Source organism: Bubalus kerabau, chromosome 21, assembly GCF_029407905.1.
Source record: "Bubalus kerabau isolate K-KA32 ecotype Philippines breed swamp buffalo chromosome 21, PCC_UOA_SB_1v2, whole genome shotgun sequence".
In the NCBI taxonomy this organism is placed as follows: domain Eukaryota; kingdom Metazoa; phylum Chordata; class Mammalia; order Artiodactyla; family Bovidae; genus Bubalus; species Bubalus kerabau.
The window spans coordinates 50,680,180-50,704,166 of NC_073644.1; the positions used below are offsets into that span (position 1 = coordinate 50,680,180).

The window sequence follows — 23,987 nt, forward strand, 5'->3', positions numbered from 1 at the left end:
GGGAACAGGGACAGGTGTGGTCGGGGGAGGGGCTGTTGTCTAAGAACAAAAACTGAGAGCCCAAATGACATCCAGTCACAGACTTAATTGGGGCAGTGGTGGCAAGGCTGCTGTACAAGGGGAATACATTTACTATTCAATAAATAAGTACAACTCTCAAAAAAGGACTCTGAATTCTCAAAAGGTCATTCTCAAAAATGATCTTCCAGCTAAAGATACTGAGGCCTCGGTATAGTCTGCTAGAAAATAAAGGTCACAACATAATTATCAATAATTATAATCATATTCATTCCCCTCAAAAGGAAAAAACAATTAAGTCCCCAACCTAATTCAGGAGACTGTCCCAAGGGTCCCAAATTTCATAAATTTACTTGGCCATAGTAACTTTTTTATAGGGACGTCTCTGGAATTCTACATAGCAACACTGCCCCGACATCCTTGATAGCCCAACTGTGATTTAGATGCTAAAAATTTGAAAGGAGTCAAAAAATAAGATTATGTGACTTCCTTTAAAGTTTTCCCACTGTGAGGTAAGTAAAGAACAATGAGAATTGCATAGTAGATAGCACCATTAAGCTGTCCATAGAGTGAGAGATGCTGTAAAAATGCACATAAATAAGCATACATACAAATGCTATATATTATACCAGAGTAAATATTATAACTGAAAAATACTATAGTATATAAAACCACAACCTGACAAAATAAAGCAGACACATAAAACTTCACCAAACACACGCAGACATTTACAAACCAAAGCAGACATTTCCAACCAACAGGCAGCAAAAAGTGTATTTGGCTACGTTTTAAACTCTGCTGAGTTCCTACTGTGTGTCACAAAGCACGCTCCAGTGCAGCCAGCTGCGCAAGCCTCAATACCATGTGACAGTCTTATTCGAGCGCGGAGAACATGCTTATTAATTCAACCTCTGGAAGGGAGACGTATCACAAAAGCGACAACAAAGCAGAAGTGTGGAGAGAGAGAGAGAAAACGAACAGCAGGCAGAAAGTTCAGTATATTTGAGAGACAGGAAACGTTTTAGGAGCTACAAAAAAAGAAGAAAAAAAATGCAGGTATTGCTGGAACACAGAGTACAAGGAAGCAACACAGTAGGAGAGAGAGAAAAGCGAGGCCGGTCCAATTTAAAAAACTGAAGACAGAAGTTACCGCTAATATTAAGAGCATTACTTCAGTGATTGCACAAACAATTCACATGTGTTTCTGGCCAAGCGGATACGGACAGTTTAGGGAAAGGGAGGATTTGAAGATAATGGTCACTAACCAGTGTAAACCAAGCAGCACAGAATAATGCATTAATCACTATTCAGAACACAGAGGCCAATCTGAAAACTAAGGTTACAGGGTCTGTATTAACACATGGCCTTACTCGTGTTCATCACATGACCGGGGGCAGCAGAAAACACAGCAGAGGCTCAGCAGAGGGTAGTCAGCAGAGGAGAGCGCACACCCAGGCAAGGCAGAGCACGCAGCCCTGTGGAGATCCTCCAGGCACCGTACAAGCTCCACACCCATTTTATCCTTAGATCAAAACTCTTATTCCTAAGTTACAGGAAAGAGCCCTGTTCCTTGCGAAAAACTGCCAGAACAAGCAAATACAACAAGATGCTATCTAAAAGTGCCTATACCTTTAGTTCAATTAGTTCAGCCATGAGAATTACAGCTAGGAAAATGAATAAAAATCAAACTTTTCTATTACCAGCAAAATGAAAGGGATTCCCAGAGTCAGGAAGAACCTGAGTAAACAGGGTCTCTGTTTCACTTTTGTTAGGAAAAATGTTTCTTGTGAGTTAAGATGTATTCTTAGGGATCTGAAAACTTTCTATAAAGTCTTTTATAAAAACTTTTTTCTTCATGGAATTGAAAACATGAAAAGTTTAAGCCTATTCTGGGTCATCTGAATGACCTCATGACCTAGTACGGCCATGATTTCAGTGTCCCATGTCTTAGAAAAAGCAGTTATGATCACTTTGGAACTACGTGATCACTTAAAGTTACCAGCCTTAACTTGTCATGTCCTAGTAATCATGGCTGGTTAACTCCTGGCTAATTATCTCTGGAGAATTTTTTCAATTATGCAATAAAATAATTTTTCAGTAATGCTAATATAATTAGTTGGGCATTTTAAATAGCTAAGGCATTATATATTTAGCCAAAAGTTTTAAAATGTAAATAGATTGAGTTTAGGTTTTTATAAGATATCGATTTCTGCATGTTCCAACTTGAGGACAAAATAGAGTAAGAAAACAAGAAAATTAATTTATGATCAAGTTATCAAAATATGAATGAATCTTTTACATCATACAGATTTCCTTCAATAGTGTGGTAGCAAGCTCTGTACTCAAGTCAGAAATGTTTTTCTCAACATCTGCAAGAATTGAAAAGTTCAGATACTAACCTTGCTTCTAATTCCAACTGTGATACTTACATAGTGCAAATTTCAACAGAATAGGAAAATTTCACTTCACAGCCAAAGAAGAAAGCTTATCAAGTGATATTTTAGTAAAACTGAGATTCCAAGATTACTCACTGGAAAGTTTCAGTTAAGTAAGAGGTCTGATTATCCCGAACTAGCAAATAAAGCCAAGTTATTAATAACTGTAAAACAGTTTTGCAAATGGCATTCCCTACATTTCATTTCTTCAGTCTTCAATTTGCTATTCTTCGTATACTGTTTTTTATTCTGATAAAAAACACTATCAACTGAATGTGTATTACAAAAAAAAAACACCTCGAAATCCTCAGAATGTTATTTTATTTCCTTACATTGTCTTTTAGCATACAAATTTATACTTAAATCAAAATATCTTATGATACAATTTTGTTAAGTTCTAAAAAAAAATCTCTTTCTACACTCTAATATAGTAGCAAACATTTACTACGTGCTTACTCAATGACACAACACATTAGTCTAACAGGTAAGCATTAACTCATTTAATTCTCTTAAGAATTCAGTGGGGTGGGTACTATTATTTACAAATGAGGAACCTGAGACACAAACAGATACCTTGATTTTTTAAAGATACTGCTCCTTCTAGATATTCTTATAGTTTACATTTGCTTTTCACATTTAGGTTTTAACTTAGCAGTAATTTCCATTAGCCCGCCAGGCTCCTCTGTCCAAGGGATTCCCCAGGTTCGAATACTGGAGTGGGTTGTCATTTCCTCCTCCAGGGGATCTTACTGACCCAGGGATGGAAACTGCATCTCCTGTACTGCAGGCGGATTCATGACCACTGAGCCACCTGGGAAGGCCCTTTTATAAGCACCGTTAGTTTATCTTTTCTTTACTAATTCAAAATGCCACTCCTGCCACATACCAAGCCCCTGTAAATAGATGTCTCACTGGGGCCTTCATATTCTGCCCCCTGGCGGGCTTACTCACACCTACACGCCTGCTACTGCTCAGACAAGTTTCGGTATCTGAAAAGCAAGTCCTCCCTCACTCTTTTTTTAATTTGGATGTTACTTTTAATTTGATGGACTTCCCTGGTGGCTCTGTGGTAAAGAACTGTCCTGCCAATGAAGGCGGCTCAGGTTCGATCCCTGGGGTGGGAAGATATCCTGGAGAAGAAAATGGCTCCCCACTGCAGTAGTCTTCCTGGGAAATCCCCTGGACAGAGGCGGCTGGTGGGCTACACCCACAAGGCTGCAAGAGTTGGATCCAACTTAGTGACTGGGCTTCTCCAGTGGCTCAGCTGGTAAAGAATCTGCCTGTAATGCGGGAGACCTGGGTTTGGAGGATCCCCTTGAGGAGGGAACGGCTACCCACTCCAGTATTCTGGCCTGGAGATTTCGATGGACAGTAATATACTCCATGGGAGAGTCGGACATGACTGAGAGACTTTCAATTTCACTTTAGTGACTAAATGACTTTTAATTTGATGTTGTCAAATTCCACCACAACCCTAAGAATTTTGGAAGTGTGACAAATTTGTATTAATTTATGACACTATGTTGGAGAAGGCAATGGCAACCCATTCCAGTACTCTTGCCTGGACAATCCATGGATGGAGGAGCCTGGTAGGCTGCAGTCCATGGGGTCGATGAGAGTTGGACTCAACTGAGCGACTTCACTTTGACTTTTCACTTTCATGCATTTCCAGTGTTCTTGCCTGGAGAATCCCAGGGACGGGGGAGCCTGGTGGGCTGCTGTCTCTGGGGTCACAAAGAGTCGGACACGACTGAAGCAACCTAGCAGCAGCAGCATGATACTATGTATTCTTATTTATGCAAATAAGATAGTTCCACTTATTTTGGACTTAATAACCATCAGTAAGCTGTCTAATTTTCTGTATAAAGGTGTTACACATCTCATTAAATTTACTTTTCCCTCCAGTTATCTTGAATTTTATTGTGGCTAGAGTGTTTATTTTTTAAAAAAATAAGTATTTCAGTCATACAAAAATATATATTGAAATACCCTTGGATCTCCCATCCAGCTCTGTCAACTCTCAGCATTTTGTAGTATATGATTAGATATAAGACATGACAGATGGATTTAGCTAAAGTCTCCTATGAACACCTTTATTATCCCACTGTCCTTCCTCTTGCTTCTCAAGAGACAGCCACGATTTTGACTTTCCTCCACAGTCATTAAAAGGTTTTCATACACATGGTATCCATAACAATAAAGTTTTGCACACTTCTATAAATTTGTGTCAAGCTTTGACACCGCTCATGTCATTTCCCTTTTTTCATTCGTTATTAGAACTATTCATGCCAATACATAAATAATCTTCAACTCTAGGGCATTCATTTTAGCTGTCATATAGCATTCCACTGTATGACCCCAACAGTTCAGTGTCTGCTGCTGCTGCTAAGTCGCTTCAGTCGTGTCCGACTCTGTGCGACCCCATAGACGCCAGCCCACCAGGCTCCCCTGTCCTTGGGATTCTCCAGGCAAGAACACTGGAGTGGGTTGCCATTTCCTTCTCCAATGCGTGAAAGTGAAGTCGCTCAGTCATGTCCGACTCTTAGCGACCCCATGGACTGCAGCCTACCAGGCTCCTCCGTCCATGGGATTTTCCAGGCAAGAGTACTGGAGTGGGGTGCCATCACCTTCTCCAGTTCAGTGTCTGTCTCCTTCTAAAGAGGAGGCTGTTTCCAATTATCCACTCTTACAAACTCCCATCAGTAAGTAGTTTGGCATGTAACTTCTCATTCATATAGGAGAGCTCTTTAAGGACAGAAGCTTCTGAACTTCCTGATCAAAGAAGAAACCCCACAGCAAGAAAAACGGTTTCTCACTGCAGCCTCACACACACACTTAAAACAGGCATTTTTATTATATGTTATCCTCTGCCATCTCTCTAAATTGAGGGTTGTGAACTACCGGTGACTATGAAATCAACTTAGTTGATCCTGAGCCCTATCTTTTTTAAAAGAACAGAAAAGAAAAAAATAAAAACAGAATACGTAGAAAACAGATCATACTCGATTTCAAAAATTTTAATTCAGCCTGTGTCTCATATATCAATATATTTCCCACCATGGGTCTGTAAAAAGCGTATGAAAAACAATGCCTTAGGACATATAAATGCTGCCTGGCAGGACATGCACATATACATCTTTACCAAGTACCAACAACATGATTACACTAATTGTCATTCCCACCATGAAAAAATGAGTTCCTATTTTACCATCATCAACACATTATTTGGTCCCTCAAACTTTCATCAAAAGCATGAGTGCAACAGAGAGGAGGGCTGTCAACACTTAGCATTTCCCCAATTACTAAGAAATTTGAGAATATTTTCATGTTTACTGACTTTTCAGGATCCTGTTCCTCTGAATCATTTGTTCACATTCACCATCTTTTTCTTGCCCCTGTGCTTAGTCACTCAGTCCTGTCCACCTGTTTGTGCTACGGACTGTAGCTCACCAGGCTCCTCTGTTCAAGGAATTCTCCAGGCAAGAATCCTAGAGTGGGTTGTCATTTCCTTCTCCAGGGGAACTTCCTAACCCAGGAATTGAATCAGGGTCTCCTGCATTGCCAGCGGATTCTTTACCAGCTGAGCTACCTGGGAATTCTTCATATAATCATCTTTTGTTAATTACACAAGCCACATATATCTTCACCTAGCAAGTGACTTTTAATGGCCTTTTTTAAATAAAGTATTTCACTTTAAAGTGCTCAAATTTATCAGTATTTTAAATCATGTATACAAAGAAATAGAGAAAAACAAAAGAATAGGAAATACTAGAGATCTCTTCAAGAAAATTAGAGATACCAAGGGAACATTTCATGCAAAGATGGGCTTGATAAAAGACAGAAATGATATGCACCTAACAGAAGCAGAAGATATTAAGAAGAGGTGGCAAGAATACACAGAAGAACTGTACAAAAAAGATCTTCACAACCCAGATAATCACAATGGTGTGATCACTCACCTAGAGCCAGACACCCTGGAATGTGAAGTCAAGTGGGCCTTAGAAAGCATCACTACGAACAAAGCTAGTGGAGGTGATGGAATTCCAGTGGAGCTATTTCAAATCCTGAAAGATGATGCTGTCAAAGTGCTGCACTCAATATGCCAGCAAATTTGGAATACTCAGCAGTGGCCACAGGACTGGAAAAGGTCAGTTTTCATTCCAATCCCAAAGAAAGGCAATGCCAAAGAATGCTCAAACTACCGCACAATTGCACTCATCTCACACACTACTAAAGTAATGCTCAAAATTCTCCAAGCCAGGCTTCAGCAATACGTGAACCGTGAACTTTCAGATGTTCAAGCTGGTTTTAGAGAAGGCAGAGGAACCAGAGACCAAATTGCCAACATCTGCTGGATCATCAAAAAAGCAAGAGAGTTCCAGAAAAACATCTATTTCTGCTTTATTGACTATGCCAAAGCCTTTGACTGTGTGGATCACAATAAACTGTGGACAATTCTTCAAGAGATGGGAAGACCAGACCACCTAATCTGCCTCTTGAGAAACCTGTATGCAGGTCAAGAAGCAACAGTTAGAACTGGACATGGAATAACAGACTGGTTCCAAATAGGAAAAGGAGTACGTCAAGGCTGTATATTGTCACCCTGCTTATTTAACTTCTATGCAGAGTACATCATGAGAAATGCTGGGCTGGAAGAAGCACAAGCTGGAATCAAGATTGCCGGGAGAAATATCAATAACCTCAGATATGCAGATGACATCACCCTTATGGCAGAAAGTGAAGAGGAACTAAAAAGCCTCTTGATGAAAGTGAAAGTGGAGAGTGAAAAAGTTGGCTTAAAGCTCAACATTCAGAAAACGAAGATCATGGCATCTAGTCCCATCACTTCATGGGAAATAGATGGGGAGACAGTGGAAACAGTGTCAGACTTTATTTTTTGGGGCTCCAAAATCACTGCAGATGGTGATTGCAGCCATGAGATTAAAAGACGCTTACTCCTTGGAAAGAAAGTTATGACCAACCTAGATAGGATATTCAAAAGCAGGGACATTACTTTGCCAACAAAGGTCCATCTAGTTAAGGCTATGGTTTTTCTTTCTTTTTTTTTTTTTAAGGCTATGGTTTTTCCAGTGGTCATGTATGGGTGTGAGAGTTGGACTGTGAAGAAAGCTGAGCGCTCAAGAATTGATACTTTTGAATTGTGGTGTTGGAGACCCTTGAGAGTCCTTTGGACTGCAAGGAGATCCAACCAGTCCATCCTAAAGGAGATCAGTCCTGGGTGTTCTTTGGAAGGACTGATGCTAAAGCTGAAACTCCAATACTTTGGCCACCTCATGCGAAAAGTTGACTCATTGGAAAAGACTCTGATGCTGGGAGAGATTGGGGGCAGGAGGAGAAGGGGACGACAGAGAATGAGATGGCTGGACGGCATCACTGATTCAATGGACGTGAGTCTGAGTGAACTCCGGGAGTTGGTGATGGACAGGGAGGCCTGGCGTGCTGCAATTCATGGGGTCGCAGAGTCGGACACGACTGAGCGACTGAACTGAACACACTTATACCTTCTTAAAGATCCTTGCATATGCTGTCACCTTTTAAAAGTCAAATTGCAAAGTTTTGCTGTTCACCGCTGCAATCCATTTTGGTGTGTGATGTAGGGTAGGTATCTTCTCCCCAACAGAAATAATCAAGTACACCAGTACCATATATTGAATCACTTCCCTACTGTTTACAAATGCTACTTGTGTTTCTAGGCTTTTTTTCCCTTTCCTTCCATTAGTCTATATCTGAAACAAATACCATCATGTCTTAACCATGAAAGCTACAGATTATGTCTTGGTATTGGACAAAATGAATTCTCTTTCAACTTTCTGCGATTTTACTTGGAATGACACTGAATTTATAAATAAATAGAGGAAAATTTGTATTTATGATACTGTATCTTCTATTCATAAATAGAAGTATATTTTCTTATAATTGAATATTATATGGGTCTTATAATTTTTTCCATTAAGGTCCCACATATGCTTTTATTTTTTCCTAGGTATTTCATAGTTTGTGTTGCCATTTTAAAGGGTGTCTTTTTTAAATTCAGATTTTGCTTGTTGCTGGCATATAGTAATGCATTGGTTTTTATATACAATTGAGCCTTGAACGAGAAGATTAGAGATGCTGACCCTCCACGCATTTGAAAATTCACATGTACCTTTACAGTTAGCCTCTATATCACAGTTCTACATTTGAAGATTCAATCGTGAATGGGGTAGTACATAGTTTCTGGGGGGGAAACACACACACACACACACACACACACACACACACAAACACAGACGTAGACAAGCACAGTTCAATTGTCAACTGGATTAACTTAAAAAAAAAAAATCAACTTTATTGAGGCATAGCTTACATACAATAAAATGCACAAGATGTTAAATATGTAATTCAGTGAGTCCTGATAAATACATACCTCCATATAATCACCATCCCTGTCAAGATACAGAATATTTTCACTGTCTCAGAAAGTTTCCTTGGATCCCTTCTGAGTCAATATACCCTTCATATTCCTGATTTATATCAAAGTAATTTTCACCTGTTACATAAATTCAGAAAGTTGTAATCATGCCACAAGTACACTTCTATTTTTTTTTAACAAAGACCATTTACTCAAATTAATAAGTTTCCTTATATTCCTAATATTCTAAGAAGTTTTGTCAAGAATAAGTACTGAATTTTATCATATGCTTTCCTTCACCCATTGAGATTATCATCGAGCTTTTTCCTCTTTTGATGTGTTAATGTGATGAATTTCATTTACAGGTTTTCTAATGTTTAATCATTTTTACATTTTGAGACAAACCCTAATTAATCACAGTGGCTTTTTTGTTATGAGCAAATACTAACATTTTATCTAAAATTTCATTGCTGTGCTTATTATTGAGGTATAGCCTGTATGTTTCCCTTCTGATACTCTATCTGTCCTGACGGCTGGTGGTACTAAGATTACAGTAGCCCAGCAAAATGATTTTTTCTCATATATTTATTCACTGCATCTCTTCTCCTATCAGGACCAGACCACATAACATTTTACATGACACTGGAATTACTGGTTCTTCGTAAGTTTTGTAGAACTTGTCCATCTGGGATTTTCACTTGGGGTTAGGATTTTTTGAAATTTTTATTTAATTTCATTTCTTTGTATTTTCTAACTATGAATTAAGATTTTAAACTTATAATCAAGTTTCATATCCTTAAGCCACTTTTGGTAGTTTATTTTGCTGCTGCTAACTCGCTTCAGGCGTGTCTGACTCTGTGCGACCCCATAGACGGCAGCCCACCAGGGTGCCCCGTCCATGGGATTCTCCAGGCAAGAACACTGGAGTGGGGTGCCATTTCCTTCTCCGAAAAAGAAGGCACAAATATATTAGAAATGAAAAAGGGATAGGATTGCGGACAAACTGAGGTTTCAAAACTGAGACACATGAACAGCTTTTGCCTTTCGATTGGAAAACAGGTTGAATGGAAATTTATTTTGCTACAGATTTCCATTCAACCTGTTTTCCAATCTAAAGGCAAAAGCCGTTCACGCGTCTCAGTTCTGAAACCTCAGTTTGTCCGCAGTCCTACCCCTGTTTCATTTCTAATATATTTGTGCCTCTTTTTCTCCTCTGTCAATCATGGCTAACTTAGTCTTTTCAACTTAGCACCTTAAGTTTAGTCATTTCAATTATATTTTTCCCCCATTAATATTCCTCAACTTTACTTCCTTCCTTTTGCTAACACATTACATTGTATAGTTAATGCATTTATTTTTCTTTACTAAACATTCTTAATTCTTCAATAAACATTTGAAATTCTAAATTTCCCAGGTAGGCAAATGAGCTTTTGTTGTCTCCCAGTTTTGATGAGTAGCATTTTCATCACCCTAAACATTTCTCATTGTTTTCCAGCATCCACTATGGATTTGGGAGCTGGCGCTGTCCTCCTGCTGTGTTTCTGACTTAACCGTGCTAGGGTCCCAGAACATGACTCACAGGGTGAGAATTGTTAGGCATTTGTCAACATTTGCTTTGAGGTTTGATACATAACCAAGTTTTAAAAATTCCACAAGTATCAGAAAAGAATATATTGTCTGTAACTGCTGCATGCTTGCTAACTGCACATTTCCAATCCTGTATAACCTTATTTTTTATCTATCTTTTCTTAAATCATTGTGACGTATACTAGAATCTCCTAGTACAATTATTACACATTTGTTTATCTTGTAATTCTGCCAATGTTACCGTATAGATCGCTACAGACTGTCCCTATCACACCCACCTTGCCCTGCACCCAAATTCTTAAGTACTGTGAAGCTGCTCAGTCATGTCCGACTCTTTGCGACCCCATGGACGGTAGCCTACCAGGCTCCTCCGTCCATGGGATTTTCCAGGCAAGAATACTGGAGTGGGTTGCCATTTCCTTCTCCAGGAGATCTTCCCAACCCAGGGATTGAACCTGGGTCTCCGGCATTGTAAGCAGCCGCTTTTACCGTCTAAGCCACCAGGGAAGCCATCAAATTCTAGGATGACATAATTTTAAAATAAAGAAATGCAAAAAGTTGTGCTAGGCATAATCCCCATTCGGGCTGCTGTAACAGAATTCTGTAGACTGGGTGCCCTATTAAACAGTGGAAACCTCTATTTCTTACAATTCTGGAGGCTGGGAATTCCAAGTTCAAGGTGCCATCAGATTTGGTGTATGGTACGGGCTCGCTTCCTACTTCCTAGACAGCTGTCTTTCTGCTGTAACCTCATATAGCAGAAAGGGGCAAGGGAATTCCCTGGGGTCTCTCTTAAAAGGGCATTAATCCCATTAAGGAGGGCTCCACTCTCTTGATCTAATCACTTCCCAAAGGCCCCATCCCCAGATAACATCACACTGGGAATTAGATTTCCACATAATGCCTAGCACAACTTGTTGCATTTCTTTACTTTAAAACTATGTCATCCTAGTTTAAGAGGCATTTAATTAAACTTTTTTAAGTTTTCATTCTCCTTTAACCAGTAAGCTTAATGTGAACTTATGTACTGGTTTATGGGGATACTGAAGCTAACTTTCTATCACCTTATTTTGTTTTCTAATTCCTAAGCAGTTTCTTCGATTCTTTTTCCCCTTTCCTGGCTTCTGCTTGAATGATCACATACTCATCATTTCAACCCCTTCATCCCCGCTGATTTGGAGTTACACATTCTATTCCAATTCTTTCAGGAGGCACTCCTTAAATTTTTAATGGAAAACTTTAATCAGTGGTTGTAGGTGAAGACAGCAAACAAAAACCAAAATAACACACAAATAAAGGGATTTAAAAACAAAAGACTTTCATGAGGATATGGTGAAGAGTAAGAAGAAAAGCAAAATTCTGATAACTGGAAAATGGATGGATGAGTAATAACTGTGAACAGATTTCAGAAATTACTACTAACTCTAAGCTACCTGTGGAGAACCATTCTATTTACACAGCAGAATTCTCAAAAGGTTAAGTTGTGGACACTACCAGGCATAGCAGGAGCTGAGGACCGCGAGGGGGGGAAGGAGATAAAAGAGACAGGATTGAGTGAGAGATATCTGAGAAGCAATCACCACCCACTTAGATCCGCTCCCCCGCTGGGTAACTAACTGCCCCTTTCTCTCTGCAGAAGACTAAACCTTTATTCTTGGCAGAGAAGAAATCAGTCTACCTGGACTGGGGAACGGTCTGGGTCCTGTTAGAAGAGATGGAGTAAATGAACACAAGGCATGCTAAATGCAGACACTCCCCAGCCCTTTCCTTCACTGAGTTCTGGTTTCCAAAAATACTAGAAGCCAGACCTTTACCCATTTAGTCAGCACAAGACTCCTCTCTGGGGTACCTGACCAACCTAGGAGGAAAAATATACAGACACTGAAATCAAGACTTTACCTACAAACAGTCCACTCAGATTATTCTTCAATGAAACTGAAAGGAGACATGCCTCACCCAAATGCATAGTTTCCAATCAGCTTTTCAGACCCCTACTTTCTTAATTAAGGATTACTTGGATTATTTGAGGAAAAATGAAGCAAAAACAGAAAAACGCAGCTTAAAGAAGTTTATATAGAGAAAGAAAACAGTCAAAATCATCACTACACCCAGAGAAACGAGAGACTATAGCAACCCTGACCAAGAGTGCATGTTTTACAGAGGAAACAAGCTTTACAAAGGGAACCATTCAAACAGTAAAAGAAGAGCTCTTGGACTGCCCAATGTTCAAACATCAGAGATGACAATGGAAGGAGGGGGAATTATCAAAGAAATCAAGAAATATCCCCTGAACTGAAAGATGGGAGCTTCCTGATTGAAAAGGTCCATCAAGACCCCAGGCCAATGGATCAAACATGCCCACATAAAGGCTGGTGGCTGTAAAACTTCTGAATGCTGAGAACACAAATGAAGAGCCAAAAGTTCCCAGATATAAATTTTTTAAAAGGTCATATAGAAAAGAATCAGAATGGATTTGATTTTCGGAACAGTAAACTAAGTGAAGCCAACAGAGCAATGCTCTCGTTAATTCTGAAACACAATTATTTTCAACCAAGAATTCTATTAGCCACCCAGGATTGAATAAGGGTATTTTCAGATATACAATATCTCCAAATATTTTCCACATACACTCTCTCTCAAGGCAAGTCCTGAAGGGAAGGATACGTTTTATAGAAAGAAGGGAGAGCAAAAGAATAAGAAATCTAGCAAAGGAGAAAGGCTAAGGAACCCCATGAGAGCGGAGGGAGATCCCAGGACAACTGCTGCATCCCAGTGTCGGCAAGCAGTGCAGAGTGGAATGGGTTCAAACAACATGCAGCAAGAATGATACCAGGCTTCTCTCCAAAGTGGACAGACATTGTAAAAGTCAATGGAAGCATGACTGCCACTGATGAGACCCACTAAATGTTGAGAATGAATGTGACAATAAATAACCACCGGGTTTGTTTTAACTAACATCCAGATTTCTGATCCTATAGATTAGAATGCAAAGGAAAAAAACCTGCCTGTTAAGAGGAACTCTCATACGTTCAGACATGTTTATATACATACGGAATTTTAGACTCAATGCTGCTCAACAAAAATAGCATGCAAACCACATATGTATTTGTAAACCTTCTATTAGCTACATTTTTTAAAAAAGTAAAAATAGTTGAAAGTAATCATAGTTAAAAGTAATCCGTGAACAGTTGGACTCAACTGAGCGACTGAACTGAACTGAATCATTTTAATAATGCAATCAGTTCAGTCCAGTCACTCAGTCGTGTCCGACTCTTTGCAACCCCATGGACTGCAGCATGTACTAATTTATCCTACCATATCTAAAAAGGGTTTTCCCAGGCGGTTCAGTGGTAAAGAACCCGCCTGCCCATGCCGGAAACATAGAGACAAGGGTTCAATCCCTGGGTTGGGAAGATCGCTTGTAGTAGGAAATGGCAACCCACTCCAATAAGCTTGCCTGGAGAATTCCATGGACAGAGGGGCCAGGCGGGCTGCAATCCACGGGGTCACAAACAGTTGGACATGACTCACCATACACACAAGCATCTAAAATATTATCTCAGTGTGTAATCAGAATTAAAGATGAAAAAACTTCATTTACAGGAATTTTTTTTTTTACTTAAGTATTATAAATCCAGTGTTTTATACATGCAGCCCATCTCAGTTTGGACTAGCAACATTTCAGGTGTTCAAGGGCCACATACAGCTCGTGGCTATCTACTGAACACAGCAGCTCTAGAAAGCTATAGAACTGGATAGTAGGAGGTAAGAGATCTGAGGGAGAGTTACTTTTCATCATTTACTATTTTGTTCCTTTTGAATCTGACATCATGTGCTCTTATTATTCAAAAAATGAATAAAGTACATTTCCTAAAATATATTATAAATGTAGATATCCTCTGACCTACTTCTAGAAATCTCTTCTATGGATGTTAATGATGCAGAAACAGTTATTTGTTGCAGCACTATTTTTAACACAAGACTGGAAATAAACGTCCATCAACAGAGGACTGATGAAATATATTATAGATACACATACAAAAAAATACTGTGCAACCAAAAGAAAGCTAAAAAGTACTTTTTATATACTGACAAGGAATAACCTACAGGATGCATTATTAAGCAAAACACAAGGCCATTTTTTGTACTAAAAGGTAACGCATGGACAAAGTTGCTCATATACGCGTACACTTTCAGAACAACACAATAAAACCTCATAATGCTACTTGCCTTTAGAAAGGCAACTGAGTAAGGCGTAGCAAGAGACTTTTCAGTGTGTATCTTCTGAATTTCAAGTTTGAATACAATAAAGTATTACCTACTTAAAAAGCCCACTATTCAGAAAAACCCCCCAAAACCCACTATTCTACATCTAACTAGTGTCTGCTTTTTATTTACCATGCTTGGCATTCATGGGATACTTAAGCCCATCTACAAAGACTAGTGTTTTTCTAGTTTTTCCATAGAGAAGCTTGAAGCTTGTTTTTCTCAGAGGCCACAGAAATTTCAATGTTATTGGAACAGATGTATATATATGTGTGCGTTTTAGTATACAGTTTCCAGAATTTTATCTCCTTTTCCCAAATGGCCATAGAACCCCAGCCCAAGCTACTGGATTATTTATCTAATAAATTCCCCAAGGCTTTTCCTTGACACTAACTGATTTTCTAAGCTTCTGATACCTGGAGACTTTTTTCTCCTTTGCTTCCCTCTCTAGATCAGCTATATATATATATAGCTGATAAAAACAGTTGTGCATTTTATTCAATATTTGAAGGAAAAGGAAAGGGCCTAATCTATGTCTCTTTGTATGATTTTAAGAAATCTAGATAAAGGGAGTATACAGTCAATGATGGCAAACACTGAAGCAGTATGATAATGGATGAAGACTGCTCAACTTGGCAGTTCAGAATTCAGTGATGACTTTTTTAAGGACAGCAGGAAGGCGATATGGAAATGGGTGACAAAAAAACCACGAAATTCAAGTGTCGAACAAAGAAAGTCATTCAGTGTTGAAAGTAACCGTGGATGTCAAACATCTTCAAATTGCAAATATGAAATATTCCCCAAATGTCTATATATTTATTTCAAAAGAAAATCAAGTTAGATATTTCAACATAAAATACGTGAAATGTGATGGTGCTGCCTCAAAAAGAACACCTAAGTTCCTGCTGAAATAATAAAACATCATTATGAGATTTTTGGCAATCCACATTCAAACATGTATCACACAGGATAAGGAAAAAAGCAAGATGTATTAATGACCTGAATTTTTACAACTGTTTTAGTCAAAGAAACCAGGACAATAGAAAGCATTAATGAACACAGACACACATAAAAGCCAGTTTAAAAAAACATTTCTCAATTCTCACTGTAACTGTCTTATTCCCAAAGTTGTACACTAGTAAGGAAAGGCACTGCCAACTGGAAACCCAAGTTGGCCCCATGGAAAGCAATGGGTAATGTGCCTTTTAAATAAAAGCAGAGAAACATCCATGTGTTCGGTTTTATGGACTGTTAAAACGTAATGTCAGAGCTTGAATTTAACCCTAAAAAGCAGGTCATTAGTTGAGAGAAAATCCACATTAAAGGAGGACTGCTGAGCAGAGTATCTGTTCTTCAGTTCAGCTACTTTCCTTTCACTTTTAATGAGTTGTGTGGAATCCATAGGCCTATATTCAGCTTATAAACATAAAATTACATACTCGTTTATCATCCCCGGATTGTAAAAAAGGATGCAATTATTGAGACTACACAAGCCCAGACTCAAATCAGCATAAATATTCAGTACTCCAACTTCTCTTCAAATTCCCAGAGTCTGTATTGACCTTCTGCTGAAGCAACAACTTACGCCCACATCAACCGGGTGCAAGTCCTCAGAGTGTAAAAGTCCAACTAAAACAAAAACTAGAGAATGCCCGACAGAACTTTAAAATTAACTAAAATTAAATTCAATATTCATTTCCTGTTACAGTAGCCATATTTCAAGTGCTAAATAGTCACATGTAGCTGCCATCTATGGGGTCGCACAGAGTCGGACACGACTGAAGAGACTTAGCAGCAGCAGCAGCTGGTGTCTACTATATTGAATGGTGTGGGTCTACACCAAAGATCCTTCTCTACAATCTATTATTCCTCTAGAGCTTCAAAGGCTTCCTGGGGGTAAAAGAATGACAGGGAAACTGCACAGGCAGGACTTCAGTAACTGCCACTTGGCTCACATTCTGAGATTCTGCATAATGTTGCTGTTGCTGACAGGAGCCTTCCTTCTGGTTGCTGCTGGGTGTACATAGGTCCGTGTGAGGTTTAAAAAGTGGTTTAGAGCAAAAATGACCAAGGCACAACCCTCAGGCCAAAGCAGGACCCTCCTGATACTTAAAACATTACACAAAAAGTTTAATTGGCCAGCTTACCTGAACTACAGCCTAACCACCTGTCTATAAAGTAAAAACACGGTCTAAACAAGGAAGATTTGCATTCATTGCCATAGATAGAGCAACTCTAGTCAACAAAAGTTTCCATAGTTCATTCAAATCAAGGGAGAAAGCCCACATGCTCAGCTTCCACTGTACCATTTATCAGGAGTTTATTCTGTGAACTTTGAACACCAGATTCACCACCCCACATTTTGTAATGAAGGGTGTGATTAAAACGGAGCATTTCTTTAATATTTACAAATCCGTAACCATTATCTCTTTATAGAATTTTTGGAAAAAGCTGAACATATGCAAATGTACTTTATCTTAAAACAGGCAAACTACAAGATCACAGATTTACTACACTACATCCTCAGATGGAGTTTCTGAATTGAAAGACTCAAGGTAATAAATTTGATGAACTTGCAGTGGCTCCTCCCAGTTATTCTTCCTTACTAGCTGAATCCTTTAAACCTGAAGCTAGGCCTGTCCCCTCCAAGAGAACACAGGTGGTGGGAAAGGGCACTACAGATTGTTTAAGGAAATGCAGGTTTTCAGATGCAAACTGGACATGAGTACTGAACAGATCAAAACTAAAGTCTGCACTCACATTCCATTGTTCCAAAGTGATCCCAAGATTTTGAAAAATTACAGAACTATCTGGAAGAGTTAGTGACAATTTCATAGTAAAATTTTAATGAGAATGAATCACTTTAGGATTTGTTTTCTTAAAAGCACACACCTAAAGACAGATCTAAATGACCAGGTATCTGTTCTCTATCAGTGTGGCTCACTTATTATCCAAAAGAAACCCGTACACTGTATGGCAAGTGTGTTAGCCACAATCACCTTAACTACCTTAATATTTCTGGCTAACTAGTCAAACCAGAGGCAGGGTCCAAACCGATCTGACTTGGCAAAATTACATTCTTCCTACATGAAACTACTGAAATTGAAACTCAGAGCTATCCTTGAGATGCCTACTTATAGTCAGTATTGAAGTATGTCCTAGTTGAACAGATCACAATTATACCAATCTGGAGAAATGATCGAAATTAAATCAGAGATACGCAATAAGCCTCAAACTGCATTTTTAAACAAAAAGGGCTGGATTACTACTAGTTTTTTTAAAAGTCCCTTTTTTTTTCCCCAAATAGCTAAGGCTATAATTACAAGGTCACCAATTAATATTAATATTTGATGGAGTAGATGGTTTAGAAAGTACAACCTGGAGATAGGAAAGAGGAAGATCCAAAAAAGTTATCAAGGCTAATATTGAACAGAAGTCACTTATAAGAAGCATGAAGCCCTCAACAGACAGACCAGCCAACTGTCCACACTGGTTCTAGAAATCATTAGCATACTTACTTTATCTTAAAACCCAAGTGAACAATTGTACATGACATCCCTGCAGACTGACAAACAGAACGACTTCCTCTGAAGAACAGGTGTGGGTGCTATACCATTCACATCACCTTTCTTTACTACTGGCCTAGCAGGAAAGATTTTTCAGTCTGGAATCAAGGCCCCCAGAAAGGCAAAACTAAAGAAAAGCAGCTTGGTCACGGTAGGTACTGTGGATCTTTCATGAAATAAATCATTAGAATCACGTTCTACTCCTTTAAGAACATGTGTTAATCATCCTGAATGACGATCTAAAGTATACTATGTCGATTACCATGCTCTTTAAATAGATTTTCCCAAATATGATTTAAGCTAATTGATGAACATTCATTACTATGCTTTCAGGTCTGGTCCTGCACTGAATGGTTCCAGACATGCTAGTTAGGCTCTGAGTATTTGTTTCTGTGTCTTGCAGATTATCTCCATTATCCTCACCAAGCTGCTATCTGTTTTATCTTACAATGGACAGTAGGTTAACAGTTCCCCATCCTCCTAGTCCACTCCCCATTAGCCTGGCCTCAACCTCCCACATTACCCACGATCTATTTGTCTCTAATCTTCTGAGGGTTAGAAGTAAGATAACTTTGCTTGTTAGAAACATACAAAATAAATGCCAACGGGATCTAATTAAGGGTAGCGATAACGCTCCCGTGACTAGAGCTATAAGGTATGGACTCGGGACAATCTGGCTACCCTTGGCCTTTCTGCTTAGTGTGTTTCTCGTATGTATGTTATCATAGGTCAAGGAGAAGAGGGTAGGAGAGTTGTCTGAATTAGAAAGAAAACAAGTGAAAACTACAACCAGAAGAGAACAAAAGAGATATCTGAGAAGACCCTTATGTCTTCTCAGCCACTGTTTTAGATACCTTCATACCCTCATCACAATCATTTACTCTTTCTAATAACCTTAAGAAGTAGGTGCTATCAGCTCCATTTTCAGTCAGAAAACCAAATCCCAGGAGTTAAAAGTAATTTGTCCAAAAAACTGAGAAACTGACTGTAAGCCTTGGTCTCTCTGACTCCAGAACCCAGGGCGTTTCCACTATACAAGATTACAGCCCAGTCCTTAGTCTTGGTTGGGTAACTGTTCTTATACTTTATTTCTGGTTCTTTCACTGGAACCTGACCAGTTCAGGTTTGCTTTTTTTCCCTAACCGTTTTCTATAAAGTGAAGCAAGAGTCGCTCAGTTGTGTCCGACCCTTTGCGACCCCACATGGAATTCTCCAGGTCAGAACGCTGGAGTGGGAAGCCTTTCCTTCTCCAGATCTTCCCGACCCAGGAATCAAACCAAGGTCTCCAGCATCGTAGGCGGATTCTTTACCAACTGTGCCATCAGAGAAGATATAAATGGCAATGGATAATCAAACCAAGGCCAAATTAGGCTAGCTCTTCAAGTGTTCACCTGCTCAGCAACAAATACTAATTTCTGAAAGACTGGTCATACCTTCAATTTGTAGAGACTGTGCAAAACTGGTGACAAGTTTCCTCTTTCCAAAAAAAATACATGATCTGTTCCCAGAGACGATGAGAGTGAACATGTGACCCCTTCCCCAGTGCTGTGCTCTATGCTCAAAAGAAAGCGGTGCAGGCATACTTCAGGAAGTGGCTCAGTCCTGTATTACAATCTCCCTCAATTTGTATCAATACATGAACATGATTTTCTAAACACTGGAGAACACGGCAAGGAGACATGAAGACTTCCCACTTTCCGAATTCCATTAAGGAACAGGGTATACTTGTTCCCTGTTACTTTATTGCCTAGTTCAGGGCTTGACACACAGCAACACATCATTTTACTGTTTAATAAATGAGTAAATGTTATCTGTTCAATAAATACAAGTTACGTGTTAAATAAATGCATAATCTTGCCTGGACTGGTTTTGAAATCTTTTTATTTCACATTTTCTGACATACCTTTGTGATACTTAGTGGAAAACATCTACAGATAAAAATGGCTCCTCTACTCCCATCAAAAGACATGCCCCTCTCCAGCCTCTAAAAATGACTCTTGTCCCAAGAATATGAATAAGGCTCCATCTGCCAGACTGCACTAAATACAGATTTTATATGCATTACAGAAACACCTGTATAAAAAAGCTGCTACAAGAAACGAGGCCTCAGAAATCCTAAAGTACAAAACCAAACAAGAATAAGGAGTGCTTTTGGACTTTTTATAAAAGCCAAAGTTGAAAATATCTGCAAAATAACTATTCAATAGGTCTTTGATCAGCAGGTTATGCAGCTGAACTATTCTGTCACTCAGATTTTCTCTCAATGTGAAGTAACAAGATGTCAGCAACACGTTTGAGGTATTTACAGTATGAAAATGAAAAGGGGACCTTTTGCCATCTTGAAGTAGAAACCACCTTTGTTCTTACTAAAGAGAATTTCTGCTGAAATATACAAAACTATCCCCAAATTCCTACATAAGAGTTAAAGCACATACCAAGCCTGACAAGCCACAAACAACAGGAAATTACTCTGCACAGTTTCTTGCAAACTATTATTTCATGAACCTTACAGATGTGTGTGTAGAGGTTTGACCATTTATGACTTTAAAAAGCCAAACTTTGCTGAACACTTACAATGTGAAATCACTTTAGAAGGTATAGCTACAAAGTATAAAAACCAAGTTCTAACAGCAATTTCATACTAAAAAAAAAGCCCAGAATGGATGTTTCCAAACACCTTACATTAATTAAAATAGACCAATGAACTACTTCAAACTCAACTTTAACATTAAGGGTTTAAGTGGGCACTCATCTTAGAAATGCCAATAGATTTGAACTATTCTTATTTACTACAACAACTAATTTTACAGCAGGAAAAAACTTAAGAAACTTTAAAAATAAAATCAGTGTTGGTCTCTGTGAACTTCTGGTGGAGAAAATTCTATCAATATCCTGTATGGTATTTTTTTTAAGGCAAATGAAAAAAAATCTTCAAACTATGACACATTTATGAAGCCCATTTTACATTATTTCTTTCATCTCTGTGAATATTTGCTTCATTTACTTGTTCACAACTTACCAAATTTAACTATTTACCCTACACATTCCCTAACCCTAACTTTTTTTAAGGGATCAAAACTAAAACAACAGCTAATGTATTATCAAAATAATAGAAAGTGTATTATCTATTAGTCTCAAAGAAAGCATCCTTAACAATCAGTGGTGAAGGTTCAATTCATATGAAATCAAAAGATGGAATTTTTGAAAAGATGCAATTACTCCAAGCAAGTTCGAGAGATCACTTATTTATTCACAACAAATTTAGCTGTGTCGTGTTAAAAGTTTAAACCACCACAATTTAGGATACCCCAAACTGTAACAAACATGACAAGACTGATGGAAAAATGCTACCTCATTTTCGTTTTACCTGGAAATGTTTCTTTTTAAATAAAGGGTTAGTTGACAACAAACCGGCAGTATTTAGCTTTTTCAAGGCTCAAGAGGAAGGAATAACAAAACCAACCTAACTACTGTTTTTTCTTTTGTTCAGGATCAAAAGGAAACCATTAACCACGAAAGGATTAAGTAAGTAGAAGACAAAAGTACTCAATCCAAGGGCAGTATTCCCCAGGAGAGAAGAAAACAATTAAAGAGGCAGGATTTGAAAACCAAGTTTGAAATACGTGAAATCAATTAGCGTGCTCTCTAAAGGCGTGTGATTAAAAAAAAAAAAACACTAATAGGCTCCACTCACAAGAGCAACTTTCACAAGCTAGTAGAGAAGTTATGTGGACGGAGTACCAGCCGTGTGCGTGTTTGTGTGAGAGCACACGCTCGCGATTCTGAACCCCGAGACCAGAATGGTTAACAAAGGTTACAGCACCACAGGAGGGGGGAAAAAAGTGGAAGCAAAGTCTCGCATGCTCCTAACTCGGGCTTCCCAACAAGTCCCCGAAACCAGAGCTCCGTCCCTGCGGGATTTGAAAATCACCACCACAAACTACCGAGGGTGACCGCCACGGAGGAGGAGGGGACGGGCCGGGCCACACAGCCGGCCCCCGCCCGGGCCGCGCGCGCGGGCGGGCGGGCGGGTGGCTCCAGCGCCGACCCCGTCCCCCCGGCCGCCCCGCCCGCGCTCCCGCACCCCGCGAGCGGCCCGGCGCCTCGCCACACCCCGGCTCCCCGGCCCCCCCGGCCGGGCCAGGTGACGCGGCCGGCCCGCCTCATCGACCCCGAGCCCCACAGAGACACACCCCGGCCCCGAGGCCCCGCCGGGCGCCGCGGCGTTACCTGGACCGAGGCTCCGGGTCCCGCCCCGTCAAGAGCCCGGGGGGGTCCGGGACCTTTGTTCCTTCCTCTTCCGAAGGGGATGGAGGGGCCGGGAGGGGAGAGGGGAATGGGCCGACTGGAGGCGGAACTGAAAACACTCTGGCGGCCGCCCCGCCCCCCCAGCCGGAGCCCGGCCGGCGGCCCGGCGCGCGGGGAGGGGACGGGAGAGGGGGCGGCGCGGGCCCGGCCGCCGCCCGCGGGGAGGAGGGGGTGGGGACGCGCGTCCCGCCGCCGCCACCGCCGCCCCTCCTCCTCTCGGGCGCGCGCCCGCCCGCCTCGCCCCCACCCGGGCGGCCCCCGACGGCCGAGCCGTCCTCCCCCGCCGCGCCCGCCGGCCCCACCTCCGCTTCCGCCCTGCGCCCTCCGCCGCCGGCCGCAGCGGCGCGGCGCACCCACCTCCGGGCGGCTCGCTCGGCGCTCGCTGGCTGGTGGCTGGGAGCTGCTCCTCCGCCGCCGCCGCCGCCGCCGCGGCCGCGCGGTAGCCCCGCCTCCCACCCCGGGCCGCGAGCCCCGCCGATTCGCCGGCGCAGCCCTGGGGGGCTGGCACCCTGCCGCCCTCTGATTGGCGCCCCCGGACGCCCGTTAGGGGCGCGAGGTACGCTGGCCGAGCGCGCGGCCTTGAGGGCGCGCGCGGAAGACCCGGGGAGCGAAGAAAGGGAAGGGGTTAGGCCTGAGCGCCCGTGTTAGGGCCAGGGCGCGCGCTGTGGGCTCTGAGAGGCGCGGGCCGCTACCTCTCCCCACCTCCTTTCCCTCCGGCCTCCCCGCCCTCCCGGCCGGACCGGCGGCGCACGCAGCCAATCAGCGCTCTGGGTGCTCGGGGTGTGAGCCGCGCGTCGGGGGCCTCGAATCGGAAGGGAGACGTCGCTCGCTGATTGGTCCCGCCTACCCCGTAGAGCGTGAGGCAAGGCGCGGCCGGGCGGGCGGCGGAGGACTTAGGCGGGGTGGGATGCCCGCCGTTTCGGTTGGCTTCGTCTCTCGCGCGCTCGCACGGGAAACTCTTGGAAAGGGAGTGGGGTGCGGGGAGGGGAGGCACGTAACCTGCCGTGAGGGCGACCACCCTTCCGTACTGATCTCGGCCCTGGTCCTTCGTCCCCGTCTCTGGCCGGCACCACTGGGTGGGGCCTGTCGGAGGCCGCCGCCCGGCCCACCTACTCTGTAGTCAAGCCGGGAGTGGAGGCGTGCTTATCCTCGGGGTGGGAGGCCCCGACGGTGGGCGAGCTAAGGGGCCGAAGAGGGGTGTGCCGAAGCCTGCGTCCCGGACCCACGCGCGGGGCGCCCTGTGCGAATGAGTGGGCGCGGCCCTCGTGGTGGTAAACGGGGGCGGGGTCCGAGATGTAAATAAGCCCGGGGCCGAGCTCTTTGCTTGGGCCGTAGGGTCTGGTGGCGGAGCGGGGGGTCACAGGTATTTTTCTTGAACGGGAACTTGGTCCTATC

The 23,987-nt window shown here is 41.6% G+C and overlaps 1 protein-coding gene across 3 annotated transcripts in view; it reads right to left on the reverse strand.

The window, feature by feature from the left end:
• Positions 1-23,212, reverse strand: part of SMAD2 (SMAD family member 2) — an 82,663-nt gene extending 59,451 nt beyond the window's left edge. The window contains exon 1 of one of the 3 annotated variants that reach the window (XM_055559401.1): positions 22,950-23,212. The gene's annotated coding sequence lies outside the window, so the exon portion shown is untranslated. Of the gene's footprint in view, positions 1-22,514; positions 22,671-22,949 lie in introns of those variants that run through there. The other 2 variants (XM_055559399.1, XM_055559400.1) reach the window with 2 other exon arrangements.
• Between the last annotated feature and the right edge of the window lie 775 nt (positions 23,213-23,987).